This window comes from Miniopterus schreibersii (genome assembly GCF_964146895.1).
Source record: "Miniopterus schreibersii genome assembly, chromosome: 10".
NCBI classification, from domain to species: domain Eukaryota; kingdom Metazoa; phylum Chordata; class Mammalia; order Chiroptera; family Miniopteridae; genus Miniopterus; species Miniopterus schreibersii.
The window spans coordinates 40,226,946-40,241,884 of record NC_138110.1 but is presented as its reverse complement, the minus strand read 5'-3'; the positions used below and the strand labels follow the sequence as shown (position 1 = coordinate 40,241,884).

Here is a 14,939-nt window from a genome sequence, read left to right as displayed (position 1 = left end):
TGCACCTCTAAGTTAACATGTCATCTTTCCTACTAACCATATTCTTTTTCTTATAATTTAAAAGTATTAATTGATGAACATACAATCTATCTGACCTTTAAAAGGTGACATCCTTCACTCTTTCTTTGCCATTCAGCTTCTACACACAATCAAGCCATCAAGCACAAATGTTGATTTTGTCTTCTAATTATTTATTAAATCCACCTTCTCTTCTTACTATTACCATCATCTACTACAATAACATCCAATTACATCTCTAACCAACCCCCCACCAAGGACTGCCACAGCTCTGTATGACATAAAACTTTTTCTAGGGTGGCTTCCTGTTGATGTAGAAAGTACAAACTCAGCTTGATCTTAGCTTTGCCTCCCTCTCCTGCTTCCCTTCCAGGCACTCACTGCCCCTTGTTTTATGTTGGTGCAGTCGAAACTTTTCCATTGGTTTTCTACCTTGATTCATGCTGCTGGCTCCCTAGCTCCCCCCCCCCCCCCGCCCCATCCCCTTTTGGTATCAATTCAGGAGGTAGTTACTCCTCGGTTTCTGAAACCAGATTAGGGGCTCTGAGCTCTCCAAAATTATGCACCTACTTTCAATCATTGCTATAGCTACTACAGTGACCTTTTTCATTTGTCTCCCTCTCATTTATTTCTGTGCTACATTCAGTATCTGTGGATAGGATAAATTGTTTAAAATTGTCAAAGTTACAGATACTCCCAATGAACACTAGAGGTCACTGTTATCTTTTGTTTGAACGAATGAACATCTAAACTCAGTTTTAAAATACTTTTTTCCCCCCTCTTGTTAAATAATGTTGTATGAGTTAGCTTAGCATTGCCAACCCAACTAATAGTGGCTGGCTATCTTTAAAAATTGATTTTTGAAAGCATGTAAGTAATTGTATTTATTTGGAAAATCATAAAATTGGGGGAAAGGTTGAAAAATTGTCATAATTTTTTTTTCTTCTAATCTTTGCAAAAGAAAAACTCATTTGTAATGAGTGGGTAGTAAATATTTTATCACTTATTATGATTATCTGCAAAATTTTCAAAGCATTAAATAATTTAAAAGGTATGAAGAATACACCAAAACCATACTGTACCAAGGAAAAAAACTATAACATGCTTTCAAAAGCAAAGGCTTGGTGGTGCTTTAAATTTTTAAAGTATTTTAAAATTTCTTATATAGAGGAAGAGTCACATAATATTAACTTCTACTTTTTCTTTTCAGATCTCTCAGTTTACCAACTTTGTAAATGGCTCCACGTCTATCTAATTATTCTAACCTAAAATTTGGTGGTCATTCTTGATTTTTTTCTTTTAACAAAGTTTATTGGTTCTGACTCCAAAGTATACCTTTAATCTACCTACTACTTTCTATCTCCTCTGCTACTACCCTGGTCCAACCTACTGCCTGTCATGACCACAACAGCCTTCTTACTGGTCTCCCTGCCCAAGATGCCCAAGCCCTGGATGCCTCAACTCTTTGGGGGAAAAAAGACTAATTCCATTCTAAATCTACTCTGCATAAAGCCCTAAGAAACAAACCCAGGTAGAAATTCCTTGCAAATTTGAACTAATCTAAGAAAGTTCACAGGCTGAAAAGAACTATGAAACACTATTTATTTATTTATTTATTTATTTATTTATTTATTTATTTATTTTTAGATGACTAATCCTAGGAACATCACATAACCATCTAAGTCAGTGCTGCTGCAAGAAGAGAATTTGACATTTCTATCTTTCTGTCACAGTAGATGTTACTGACAATGTTCTGTTCTTTGTTGGATTCTAAATTATCAGAACTGCCAAAATGAGGTTATTTATATTAGTGAAAGAACACTGAGTCTTGAAAGTATTTCTCTTGTGGCAATAATGTTTTTTGTTATGCAGTGAATGCAGCTTCTGCAAATAATTGAAGATTTCATCTTATTTCAATCAAACAGTTCAGCCTCTTTGCAATTCATTTTGTTAGGGAACATCTATTAGACAAGCCTCTGCTTCCAAGGTGATTTATAGTGATTGAGTTAGAAACAGACCAACATTTTATTCCTTTCCTTAAGGAGGGGTAATTTCTTCCATAAAATTTACAGGGTACAATATAGGGTAGGACAATCTATTAAATTTTCCTGGAAATTTATTTTTAGCTTCATTTAGCAGATCAACCTTGAGCCTGAAACTAAACAACATTTGTATTTTGTTGCAAATCTGACAGAAAAACCAAGAATCATATTTGAAGGAATTGGAATGAAGTGTTCCCATCATCTCCAATTTTCCTTGGTCTGTCAGGGTCGTCTGATCTTAGTTATTTTTTTTCCATGTTCTTTGATTCAACATCTTCTTTCATTCTCACCTTATCACAGAAAAGGAACATTAAATACATATACAGTGGTGGGCAAAAGTAGGTTTACAGCTGTGAGTATGTGAAACACTGTAGTCTTGTATTATTATTATTTACTTATTAGTAATAATCATAACCTGTATGTTTTTTTCCATATGAACAATGGTAAACCTACTTTTGCCCACCCTGTAACTATCTGAAAATAATATTTAAGCACCACATTTAATGCACATAATGCTTTGTTTCTGAATTAAAATTAAACTGTTTTCTAATATTTGTGTAAAACTATTTTTAAAAGCTTTTATCCTAATAAAGAGATGGGAAAGATATTTCATGCAAATGCAAATTTTTAAAAAGCTGGGGTAACAATACCTATATCAGACAAAATAGACCTTAAAGCAAAGGCTATAACAAGAGACAAAGAAGGACCTAACAATTCCACTTCTGGGTATTTAGCCAAAGAAACCTAAAACACTAATTTGAAAAGGCATATGCATCTATATGTTCATTGCATCATTATTTACAATGAAGCAACCTAAGTGTGCATCAACAGACTAATGGATAAACAAAAGGTGGTACATATATCGAATGGAATATTACTCAGCCATAAAAAAAAGAATGAAATCTTGCCATTTGTCACAAGGATGGACCTATGTGGATGGACCTAGAGGGAATTATGCTAAATGAAATAAATAAGACAGAGAAAAACAAATACCATATGATTTCATTTACATGTGAAATCTAAAAAACAAAATAATGAACAAACAAATCAGAAGCAAACTCAAAGAAACAGAGAACATTTTATTTCAATTTTTCTTATTTACTGATTTGAGAGGGAGGGAGAGAGAGAGAAAGAGAAAGAGAGAGAGAGAGAGAGAAATATCGATATATCGATTTGTTGTTATACTTATTTATGCATTCATTGGTTGATTCTTGTATGTGCCCTGACCAGAGATCAAACTCACCACCTTGGCATAATGGAATGATGCCCTAACCAACTGCGCTGCCTGGCCAGGGATACATTTGTATCATTATTTTTTTAAATCCTTAAAAAAATTTTTTACTATTATAGTTGACATGCAATATTATATTAGTTTAAGGTGTACACCCCAGTGATTAGACATTATATAACTTACTAAGTGATCATTCCAATAAATCTCGTACTCATCTGACACCATACAGTTACTAGGATATTACTGACTATATTTTCTGTGCTGTTCTTTACATCCCCATGACTATTCTGTAACAATGAATTTGTATTTCTTAATCCCTTCACCTTTTTCACCCATCCCACCAAATCCCTCCTATCTGGCAGCCTTCAAAATGTTCACTGTATCTAATCTATGAGTCTGTTTCTGTTCTGCTTCTTCGTTTTGTTTTTGATTTTAGATTCAATTGTTGATAGATATGCATTTATTGCCATTTTATTGTTCATATTTTTTATCTTTTTTTCCCTTCTTAAAGAAGGCCCTTTAACATTTCTGTAATGCTGGTTTGGTGGTGATCAACTCCTTTAGCTTTTTCTTGTCTGGAAAGCTCTTTATATGTCCTTCAATTCTAAATGATAGCTTTGCTGGGTAGAGTAATCTTGGTTGTAGGTCTACTTTTTATCACTTTGAATATTTCTTGCCACCCCCTTCTGGCCTGCAAAGTTTCAGTTGAAAGTCAGCTGACAGTCTTATGGTAGCTCTCTTATAGGTAACTAATTGCTTTTCTCTTGCTGCTTCTAAGATTCTCTCTTTGTCTTTAACCTTTTGCATTTTAATTATGATGTGTGTTGGTGTAGGCCTCTTTGGGTTCATCGTGTTTGGGACTCTGTGCTTCCTGGACTTGTATGTCTATTTCCTTCTCCAGGTTATGGAAGTTTTCTGTCATTATTTTTTTCAAATACGTTTTCAATTGCTTGCTCTCTCTCTTCTTCTTCCAGCATCTCCATGATATGAATGTTGGTACACTTTAAGTTGTCCCAGAGGCTCCTTACATTATCTTCATTTTGATTTTTTAAAATACTATTTTCTTTTTGCTGTTCTTCTGATTAGGTGTTTTTTTGCTTCCTTATATTCCAAATAGCTGATTTGATTCTTGGCTTCATCTACTCTACTGTTGATTCCCTGTAAATTATTCTTCATTTCAGTTAGTGTATCCTTTATTTCTGATTGGTTCTTTTTTATGGTTTTTATGTCCTTTTTCATGCTGTTGAAGTTCTCAATAAGTTCCTTGAGCATCCTTATAATCATTGTTTCATACTTTGTATCTGGTAGTTTGCTTGAGTCCATTTCATTTAGTTCTTTTTCTGGAGGTTTCTCTTGTTCTTTCATTTGGGACCTGTTTCTTTGTCTCTGCATTTTGGCTGCTTTCCTATGCTTGTTTCTATGTATTAGGTAGAGCTGCTACATCTTCCAGACTTTGTAAAGTGGCCTTATGTAGTAGGTGTCTTGTAGATCCCAGTGGCGCAGCCTCCCCAGTCACCTGAGCTGGGTGCTCCAGGTGCACCCCTTTGTGGGTTGTGTGCACTGTCCTGTTGTAGTTGAGACCTGATTGCTGTTGCTGTCACTGGGAGGGATCAACTCCCAGGTCAATCACCTGCAAGGCCTGGCTGTGACTATAGCAGAGGAGCTGCTGTGCAGAAGTCAACCTTACAGAGCAGGACTTGCTTCAGTGGGGTTTTGGTGTTCATTGAGTGTGCTCCTTAAGAGTGTCATTCATGGAGGTGGCAGGGTTGTAATCTGGCCCGGTCTGAAGCTTTCCACCAAGTGCATTAGCTCAGGGGCCTCTCAGGGGGTGCAAGGTCAGCTACTGCCTGTGCCCTGGCTGGGGTCACCCAGTACAAGCCACATAGGTATCTACAGATGGCTGCTACTTGTTCTGGGCTTGGAGGTGCCCAGAAGAGGCTAAGCTGTGAACCAAGGCCAGCTGCCACTAGTGCCAGGCCTGGGGTCACTTAGCAAGAGGTACAGGTTACACAGGGACCAGATGCTGCTTGCTTGAGAGATTTTTAGAAAAGTCTGAAGCATGAGGCAAGTGTGGAAAAGCCACTAGAAGCAACTTGGGTGGGCTGGTAACTTGTGTAGGGTGGGGATCTCAGGGAATCATCAGGGTGAGGGGTAATGGTGTTAACCAGGTTGATGGAGACTCAGATATGGTGCCCACCTGTCCATTGGGGTGGGGCTCTCAGAAAAGGAATAATGGCCTCTCCCAGCACTTTTGTCTGGCAGAAAGCTGCCCTTCCAGTTCTCATCCTGATTCCAGACAATTCAGTTCCTCCCCATACATTCCTGGTTCCTTTCAAGCTGCTGCCCCTGCTGGAGCTCAGAGGGAGTGAGTCCGAGTCAGTTCATGTGTGAGCCCTTTAAGAGGCACTGCCTGGGTCTCTAGAAGCCCTCTGTCTCACTCAGCCTCAATTCCCGCTGGTTTTTACAGCCAAAAGTTATGAGGACTTCCCTTCCTGGCTCTGGAACCCTGGGCTGGGAGACCTTGTATGGGGCTGGGGCCCCTTGCCCTTCAGGAGTGACCTCCACAGCTGAGATCTCCCTCCCAATTTTAAACTGCCACACTCGGGTGTGGGACCAGCCTGTGACACATCTCTGTCCCTCCTACCAGTCTCGATGTGGCTTCTTCTTTAAATCCTTAATTGTAGGACTTCCATTCAGCTAGATTTCAGGTGGTTCTGAATGATGGCTGTTCTGTAGTTTAGTTGTAATTTTGATGTGGTTGTAGGAGAATTCAAGTACTGCATTTACTCATGTTGCCATCTTGATAGGAATTTACAGGGACCATTTTGATGGTTGCCAGATGGGAGGGGTGTTGGAGGCTGGATGAAAAAGGGGAAGGGGTTAAGATGTGCAAATTGCCAGTTATAAAAACAGTCATGAGAATGTAAATTACAACATAGGGAATATAGTCAAGAATATCATAATAACTATCTATGGCGTCAGATGGGTACTAGATTTATCAGAGGTGATCACTTCATAAGTTATATAAATGTCTAATCATTATGTAGTACACATGAAACTAATATAATATTGCATGTCAACTGCAATTGAAAAATAAAAATATTATTTTTTTTAAAACTTTATTATTTTTCCAAAAAGTATTTTTTCTTAGATTGGATAAAGGACATAAGGAATAATTGTCCAGATTATGGTAGCCTACATTATAAATAGGAGACCTGCTTTAGATATTTCTTTCCTATCTTAATATGTTTTTAATAATATTGGTTACTGTTTAATAAACATATTCTATGTGTCAGTTGCTGAATTGGGCACTTTCTATGTTTTCTTATTTAGTCTTCATATGAATTGTACGAGGTAGGTATTACTATCCTGTTTTACAGCGGAGAAAACTGAGTTCAGGGGATATTAAGTAACTGAACCCAAAGTATGTTTGTTTGTTTGTTTGCTTTTAACCACTATACTTCCTTTTATGCCTTTTACCCAAAATATTCTCAAGTAGATAATAACACAAATAACTTACAAGCTTCAAGTGTTTGGGAGATTTTGAACTATAGGCATTTTCTGTCACTTTCAATGAGCTAATCAATGCAGTGAAACATGGAGGACTCATCTGAGTTGAGTGGATAATTTTAGAAAACACTTACTAGATTGTATTCTAAAACACAAAACCAAACAAGACATACATAACATTTCTCAAAAGTAACCTGAGAAATTAGGTACCATTTTTAGTGATAAAGAAGTCCTTACCCATTATCTATATTCTGTGCCCATCGTAAGTGATATAAAAGCCAAAATCTGGTAAAGCATTCAATTTTCATCCTGAGGTAGAAAAGAATTCTGTAGATTTCTTAGAGACTAACAAACCTTGAGTTTTGTTAGTCCTCTGTTCAGACTATCAGAGAAAACTCTGAAAGTTTACACTGATGGAACAGCACCTTAAATCCCAGCATAGGCTAAATGCTAAAAGACAAATGACCACCAGGGAAGTAAGCGGACCATGTGTTAAGGCCCAGAGAGGTGTTATACTGATTGATGATCAGGTCAGTTTATGACTGTAGCTATTATCTTAAAAAAAAAAAAGAATTTAAACGTAAATGTACTAGCAATAGGTAATTCATTATTTTGCTTGCAGGACTTTACTCTTAATTTCTGTTATTCTCTAGGAGGTTTGTTTTATTTATTTAAGAAATGTTGAATATTAGATGAAAACTTCACTGAAGAATAAAATATTGTCCATTTAAACCATGACCAGAGTTATAGACACATATAACTTAGTTTTGCATCCCTTATTTTATCCCCATGGAAAATGTTAAAGTTATATTTAGGTTGGATCACCAAAAATATCTTCACTATATTAGCTCTGATATTCAGTCATAACAACAACCCCCCAAAAAACTCCCACAAATAAAACAAAAAAAAACAAAAATAAAAACCCACCAAACACTTGAAAAATCGATCCCACACAAATTAAAGGGAAATTAATTTTGTCCTGATGATAACTTAAATTTAGAATTTTAAATTATTCATTCTAAAGGCAAGATCTAAAGAACTTTTAATGAATACTTTGTGTTTCTAATGAGAGCAAATTAAAAATACTTTAAGACCATCTAAAAAGGGAAAAAAAGGACATGTAAAACTACAGACTTGTAAGAAATTAGAAGGTTTAAGAGGGGAAAATGTATAGGCTTAAAAATAATAGTTAGAACATTATTAAAGCTATTGAATGAGCATTTAACTTTCCCTTCCTCCCCCGGCCAAGCACAGCAGTGCTATTAAGGGAAGTAACACCTATTTAAAGGATGTTAAGAAAGTAAAATTTTGTTTTGTTTCACACGACTAGCCTAACATTGCAGCATGAGGTCAGTCAGGTGACACCTTTTGTAATTACGGTGGCAGATGCTGGTCTATACGGAGTCCCAAGAGAATTTCAGGCTCTGGGCTTAAAATCTTGGTTTCTCTTTGATATGGAGGCCTCAAGAAACATCTTCCCTTTCCCCAAACCCTTCATCTTACCATTCCTCTTCCACATTTCAGGTTCAGCAAAAACCCATTAAACTTTTCACTTATTCTCTCCTTTAATCAGCCTTATTTCTTCCAATCTCTATTTCTTTATTTGTAATCTATTTTATTCTTATCATATAAGCCTTCTCTACCCATGTTCTCTTTTAATATTGTTTCCCAAAATTTTTTAGCCAATACTTAATTTAATTGTTTACTAGTTATAGAATACACCTTGCATTTAAGAGAATAAGTCATTTCATATGCATAGTACTTTTGTAATAGTTATGTCATTGGAACCTATTGAACATTATAGCTCAGTCTTGGTCACTAACCACTTTTAAACCTTATTTGAATAGCATTTAACTATTTGTTAAAAGCTATTTTACTTTTTTATATAAAGTCATAAAGACATTGCTTTCCCAATGTATATGATTTTTTAATGTTGAGGTTAATTGATTAAAATTTGTTTTTGTCACTGTTTTATTTGAAAACAGTCTCTATGAACATATAAGTAGTTTTCCCAAATGGCAGCCAATAGGAGAATATACACCACAGTAACATAAAAGTAAAAGCGACAAAAGAAAGAAACCTAAGTACTTAAAGCTACCTTAAGGGTGTGCACTCAGTTGATTTGAATTTGAAGATGAATCATACTTGGAACCTGACCCCAGCCTCACAGTCCATTCTGCCTCATCCTTATACAGAGCCTCAGTGTCCTAGGAGAGACAGCAACATAAAAACGGGGCTAAAATATTTGTTTTCTATTTCACACTCTCCATAATGTGAATATATTTATTCTTGAAATTCATCAGTGTCTAACAGCACAGAAACCAAGAACAAAATGCTCAATTTAGTTGAGATGCCCTTTCAAATCTGCCTGAATCAAAGACCGAGGAGGGTCCATTTGGTGATATTTTTTACCACAAGTTATGCTTGCCATAATTTCCAGTGTTTGAGGGAGAATGAAACAACTCTCCATTCTTCTAGATGCCACATTTTGCCTATCCATAGTTTTGTGACAGTGTGTCAAAAATAAATGCAATTTAACAGCTCAAGAAAGTTTACCTTATTTGGGTATTTGAAAGAGATTTTATAATGTACTAAATGACATGGGAAATGGGACATGTATGGCAGACATTGGCTATTTTTGCCTGCCCAGCATCATTTCCCCTTCTTCAGGTAATGTCTGGATTTCCTTTGGGGAAGCATTCCTGTGTCATTCTCAGACTGTGTTGTCTCCATCTATATGAGAGCAGGAGACTAACTTCATCTCTCCAGTTCAAGGTTTGATCATGTGACCAGGCCTAATTAACAAGTTTCTGTGGGGAGATCCAAGATGCAGTGAAGTAGGTGGAAGTTAAAGTAACATCATCCCAGAACCAAATCACACCCTTCTATAGGACATGAGCCTCAGGAGATACACTAGCCCTACCCCCCTGACTCACTGTAGTCCCGCCCTGCCAAGCTCCCATCTTGCAGAGGAATCAGCTAGCTGTGGTAGCCAGGGCCATGTTGCAGCCTTTCTTGGAAGGCTCTCGGGGAGGTATCGGCAGATTCAGATGGTGTCAGAGACCCACAGGGAGAGACCAAGTTGTGTGGCTCTGGGGTGAGGGTCATTTTTCCTTGTGCGCCCTGACCAGTGCCACCATTCCTGTGCTGAACACTTCTTCCTCATGGGCAAATCTTAATTTGTTTTAGTCTGATGAAATCTACTGGCTTCATCCTGACTATGTCATGAGACACCACACCACTGCACAGGTCCACAGGCCCCAGGAGGCTGGTGGCTGGCCTTGGGGTAGCATGAAATTTTTGCTGAGTGGCCACAGACCCAGCACTGGTGCCAAGTTTGAATATGTTATCAACCTGGTGAACACCACTCACTCCTACCTGGTGACTCAGAACATGCCTCATGCAACTCACATACCACCAGAGACTCTTTCAGTGGCTGAATCTAACAGGTAGCCAGCAGCAAAGCCAAATCACAGTGTACCTTGGGCCTTTTGCTGACCTGCCCCAGGCTAAGGACTGGTGGAAGCTGTCCTTAGTATGCAGCTTTGCTCCTCCCATGCACACCCAGGCCCAGCAGAGGCACCTACCAAGTATGGATTTCTTTGTAGCTCCTAACAGGTAGCCTAGGGCTAGTCACAAACAGCACCTGACATTGACCTGCACTGAAGTCCCTTCAAGAGGCCCCAGGACCAGCACACCTGGTGGCTGGCTGCTGACCACATCAGAGCATAATCTAATTAGCTCTACAAGTGGAACACCCAAAAGGAAGTTGCAGCAGGCACCAGGCCCTGCTGGGCAAATTCTGCTTCATGGAGGTCAGACCCCACACAGTAGTAGTTCATACACTATGGTTGGGGTCAATCCTCACAGTCTGTCTGCTTGGGGGTCAACCCCCACCCATGAATTGGCCAACAGTAATCAAGACTCAACTACAACAGAAGGGCTCACATAACCCAAACAACCGACATTCCTGGAGCACCTGGCTAAGGACATCAGGGAGATTGCACCACTGAGCCCCCAGGGCACCTATTACATAAGGCGACCCTATGAAGACTGGGAGACAGCAAATCTACCTAATGCACAGAAACAAATGCAGAGAAGCAGTCAAAATAGAGAGACACAAAAACATGCCCCAAATGAAAGAACAGAAGAAATCCCCAGAAAAAACAACAACAAATTAAATGAAATGAAGGCAAGCAATCAACCAGATACAGAGTTCAAAACAATGGTTTTAAGGATGCTCAAGAAACTCAGTGAGAACTTTAACAAAGAGATAGCAAGCATTAAAAAGGACATAAAAACCATAAAAAAGAACCAGTCAGAAATAAAAAAGTACAATATCTGAAATGAAGAAAACACAAGAAGGAATCAACAGCAGAATAGATGAAGCAGAGGACTGAATCAGTGATTTGGGGGAGATCCAAGATGGCAGTGAAGGAGATTCAAGATGACACAGTGAAGTAGGTGGAAGTTATGTTCACCTCTTCCCAGAACCAAATCAAAATTACCACTAAATTATAGCACAATCAACCTAAATAACCAACTGAAGATTAGCTGAACAGAAGTCTTATAGCTAAGGACATACAGAAGAAGCTACAATGAGACTGGTAGGAAGGGTGGAGATGCAAAAAAGGGCTGGCACCACTCCCACATGCAGCAGTTGAGAATCTGCAGGGATGTCTTGGTTGCACAGATCCCACCTCAGGAATGAGGGTTTTCAACCTCATGGCAGGCTCTTTGACCCAGAGCACGAAAGCCAGGAAGAGGATCCCACATAACACCTGGTTGTGAAAATCAGCAGGGATTTCATTCACCAGGGAGAGATGAGAACTTCGAGAAACTCGGGCACCCTCTAAAGGGCTAGCGCACAAAATATTGTTTGCTGGTACTCACCCTGGGTTCCGACAGAAAGGATGGTGGCTCAGAGCAAACTGGAATCATACAGGAAGAGATTAAGTTGTGTGGCCTTGGGGAGAGGGCTAGAGGGACAGCTGCCATTGTTTCCCTGCTCTGAGTTCCTCTCCCACACCTTCCATGAACGCCATCCTTCCTGAGTTGACTATTCCCCTCCAAACAGTGTCAACCTGGGGAATTGCATTAGCTCCACCCTCCTGATTCACTATAGTCCCACCTGCAAAGCATGTGCCCCTGCCAAGGAATCAGGTGACTGCGGGCAGCCTGGGCCCACTGCAGTCTTTCTTGGAAGGCTCTCAAGGAGGTCCAGGCAGACTCAGGGGTTTTCAGAGACACACAGAGAGACTGAGTTGTATGGCTCTAGGGTGAAGGTCATTTTTTACCCTGCACACCATGACAGGCACTGCTGTTCCTGTGCTGAACCTTCCCTCCACATGGACAAATTTTAATCTGTTTTAGTCTGATGAAATCTACTGGCTTCACCCTGGCAACTCTTTGAGGCCCCACACCACTGAAAAGATCTACACGGCCCAGGAGGGTGGTGCCTGGCCTTGGGATAGCATGAGACTTTTAATAAGTGGCTACAGACCTAGCACTGGTGCTGAGTTTGAATCTGTATCAACCTGGTGAACACCACTAGCCCCTACCTGGTGACTCAGAACCTCACTCACAAAATTCAGACACCGCCAGAGGCTCTTTCAGTGGCTGAGCCTAACAGGTATCCAGCAGCAGAGCCAGATCACAGTGTACCTTGGGCCTTCTGCTGACCTGCCCCAAGCTTGGGGCAGAAGCTGGCCTCAGTGTGCAGCTTGGCTCCTCCCACAGAAACCCAAGCCCAGCAGAGGCAGTCACCAACTGTGGATTGCTTTGAGCTCCTAACAGGTAGCCCAGGACTAGCCTCAGGTAGCATCTGATACTGATCAGCAAGAGAATCCCTCCCAAAATGCCCCAGAACCAACACACCTGGTGGCTGGCTGCTGACCACATCAGAGTATGACTTGATTAGCTCCACAAGTGGCACACCCAACAGGAGATCTCCACAGATACAATAGCCTGCTGGGGTGAATTGTGTTTTGTGGGTTCATCTCCAAAAGCAGCTCATATACTGTGGTTGGAGTCGATAATCACAATCAGCCTAAGGGTCAACCTCACCCACAAATTGGCCAACAACAATAAAGACCCAAAGACAGCTCTGGCTTGTATGGCCCAGTTGGTTGACTATAGTCCCATGCACCAAATGGTTGCTGGTTCGATTCCTAGTCAGGGCACATGGGAGGCAGCTGATGTTTCTCTCTGCCTCTCCCTCTCTCTTCCTCTCTCTCTAAAACAATAACTTTTTTTGTTTTTAAAAAAGAGTCAGTTACAATAGAAGGGCTCACATCCCAAACAAGAGACATTCCTTGAGCACCTAGCTCAGGAGATCAGGGAGACTGCACCACTGAGCCCCAAAGACACCTATTACATAGGTCACCTTACAAAGACTGGGAGACATAGTAGGTCTACCTAATACACAGGAACAAATAGAGAGAACCAGCAAAATGAGGAGATAAAGAAAGGTGCCCTGAGTGAAAGAACAGAGCAATCCTCAGAAAAAGAACTCAATGAAATGGAGGCAGGCAATCTACCAGATACAGAATTCAAATCAATGGTTATAAAGATGCTCAGAAAACTTAGGGAAAGAATGGATAAACTCAGTGAGAACTTCAACAAAGAGATAATAAGTATAAAAAAGGACATAGAAACCCTAAAAAAGAACCAGTCAGAATGAAGAATACAATATCTGAAATGAACAGATTAGAAGGAATCAACAGCAGATTAGATAAAGCAGAGGATCAAATCAGTGATTTGGAAGAAAGGTAGCAGAAAACACCCATTGAGAGTAACAAAAAGGAAAAAAATAAAATTAATGAGGATAACAACATTTGCATCATAGGTGTACCAGAAAGAGAAGAGAGAGAGAGCAAGAGATTGAGAATCTATTTGAAGAAATAATGACTGCAAACTTTCCTGAGCTGGTGAAGGAAAAAGACACACAAATCCAGAAACACAGATTCCCAAACAAGATGGCTCACACCAAGACGCATCATAATTAAAACTGTGAAGGGTAAAGACAAAGAGAGAAATTTTAAAATATATATATTTTTGTTGATTTCAGAGAGAGGAAGGGAGAAGGAGAGAGAGATAGAAACATCAATGATGAGAGAGAGTCATTGATTGGTTGCCTCCTGCATGCTCCCACTGGGGATTGAGCCCACAACCCTGGCATGTGCCCTGACTGAGAATCAAACAGAGTTCTCCTGGATCATAGGTTGATGCTCACTCAATCACTGAGCCATGCAGGCCAGGCAACAATCACTTTAAAGGTAATTAGATTAAATGCTCCAATCAAAAGACACAGGGTAGCTGAATGGATAAGAATACAAGACCCATATATATATTCTGTAATACCCATATATATGCTGTCTACAAGAGACCCACTTCAGATCAACAGACACACACAGACTGAAAGTAAAAGATGGAAAAAGATATTTCATGCAAATGAAAATTTTAAAAAATGCTGGGGTAACAATGCTTAAACAGACAAAATAGACTTTAAAACAAAGACTATAATAAAAGATAAAGAAGGACATTACATAATAATAAAGAGATAAATCCAACAAGAGGATATAACCTTTGTAAACATTTATGCATCTAATATAGGGGCAACTAAATATATAATGTAAATATTAATGAACATAAAAAGAGATAGTGACAATAATTCAGTCAGAGTAAGGGACTTTAACATCCCAGTGACATCAATGGATAGATCTTCCAGACAGAAATTCAACAAGGACACAGCAGCCTTAAGTGACCCACTAGATCAGATGGATTTAATGACCATTTTCAGAGCATTTCACTCCAAAGTAGCAGAGTATATATTCTTTTCAAGAGCACAAGAAACATTTTCTAGGATAGACCACATGTTAGGCCACAAAACAAGTCTTAATAAATTTTAAAACACTGAAATCAGATCTAGCACTTTTTTCAGCCACTATGGCATGAAACTAGAAATCAATCACAAGAAAAAGAACTTAAAAACACACAAAGACACGGAGACTAAATAACATTTTATTCAACAACAAATGGTTAACAATGAAATCAAGGAAGAAATAAAAACATACTTTGAGACAAAGTGAAAACAGAACAACCTCAAATCTATAGGACACTATGAAAGCAGTCCTAAG

At 39.2% G+C, this 14,939-nt stretch overlaps 1 protein-coding gene across 7 annotated transcripts in view; it reads right to left on the bottom strand.

Moving 5' to 3' along the window:
* Window positions 1–14,939, bottom strand: part of LOC308563227 (proteolipid protein 2-like) — a 75,795-nt gene that overhangs the window by 41,060 nt on the left and 19,796 nt on the right. Inside the window, exon 4 of one of the 7 annotated variants that reach the window (XR_013999754.1) lies at window positions 3,121–6,149. The exons of the other annotated variants lie outside the window; for them this stretch is intronic. The gene's annotated coding sequence lies outside the window, so the exon portion shown is untranslated. Of the gene's footprint in view, window positions 1–3,120; window positions 6,150–14,939 lie in introns of those variants that run through there. 7 annotated transcript variants of the gene reach the window in all.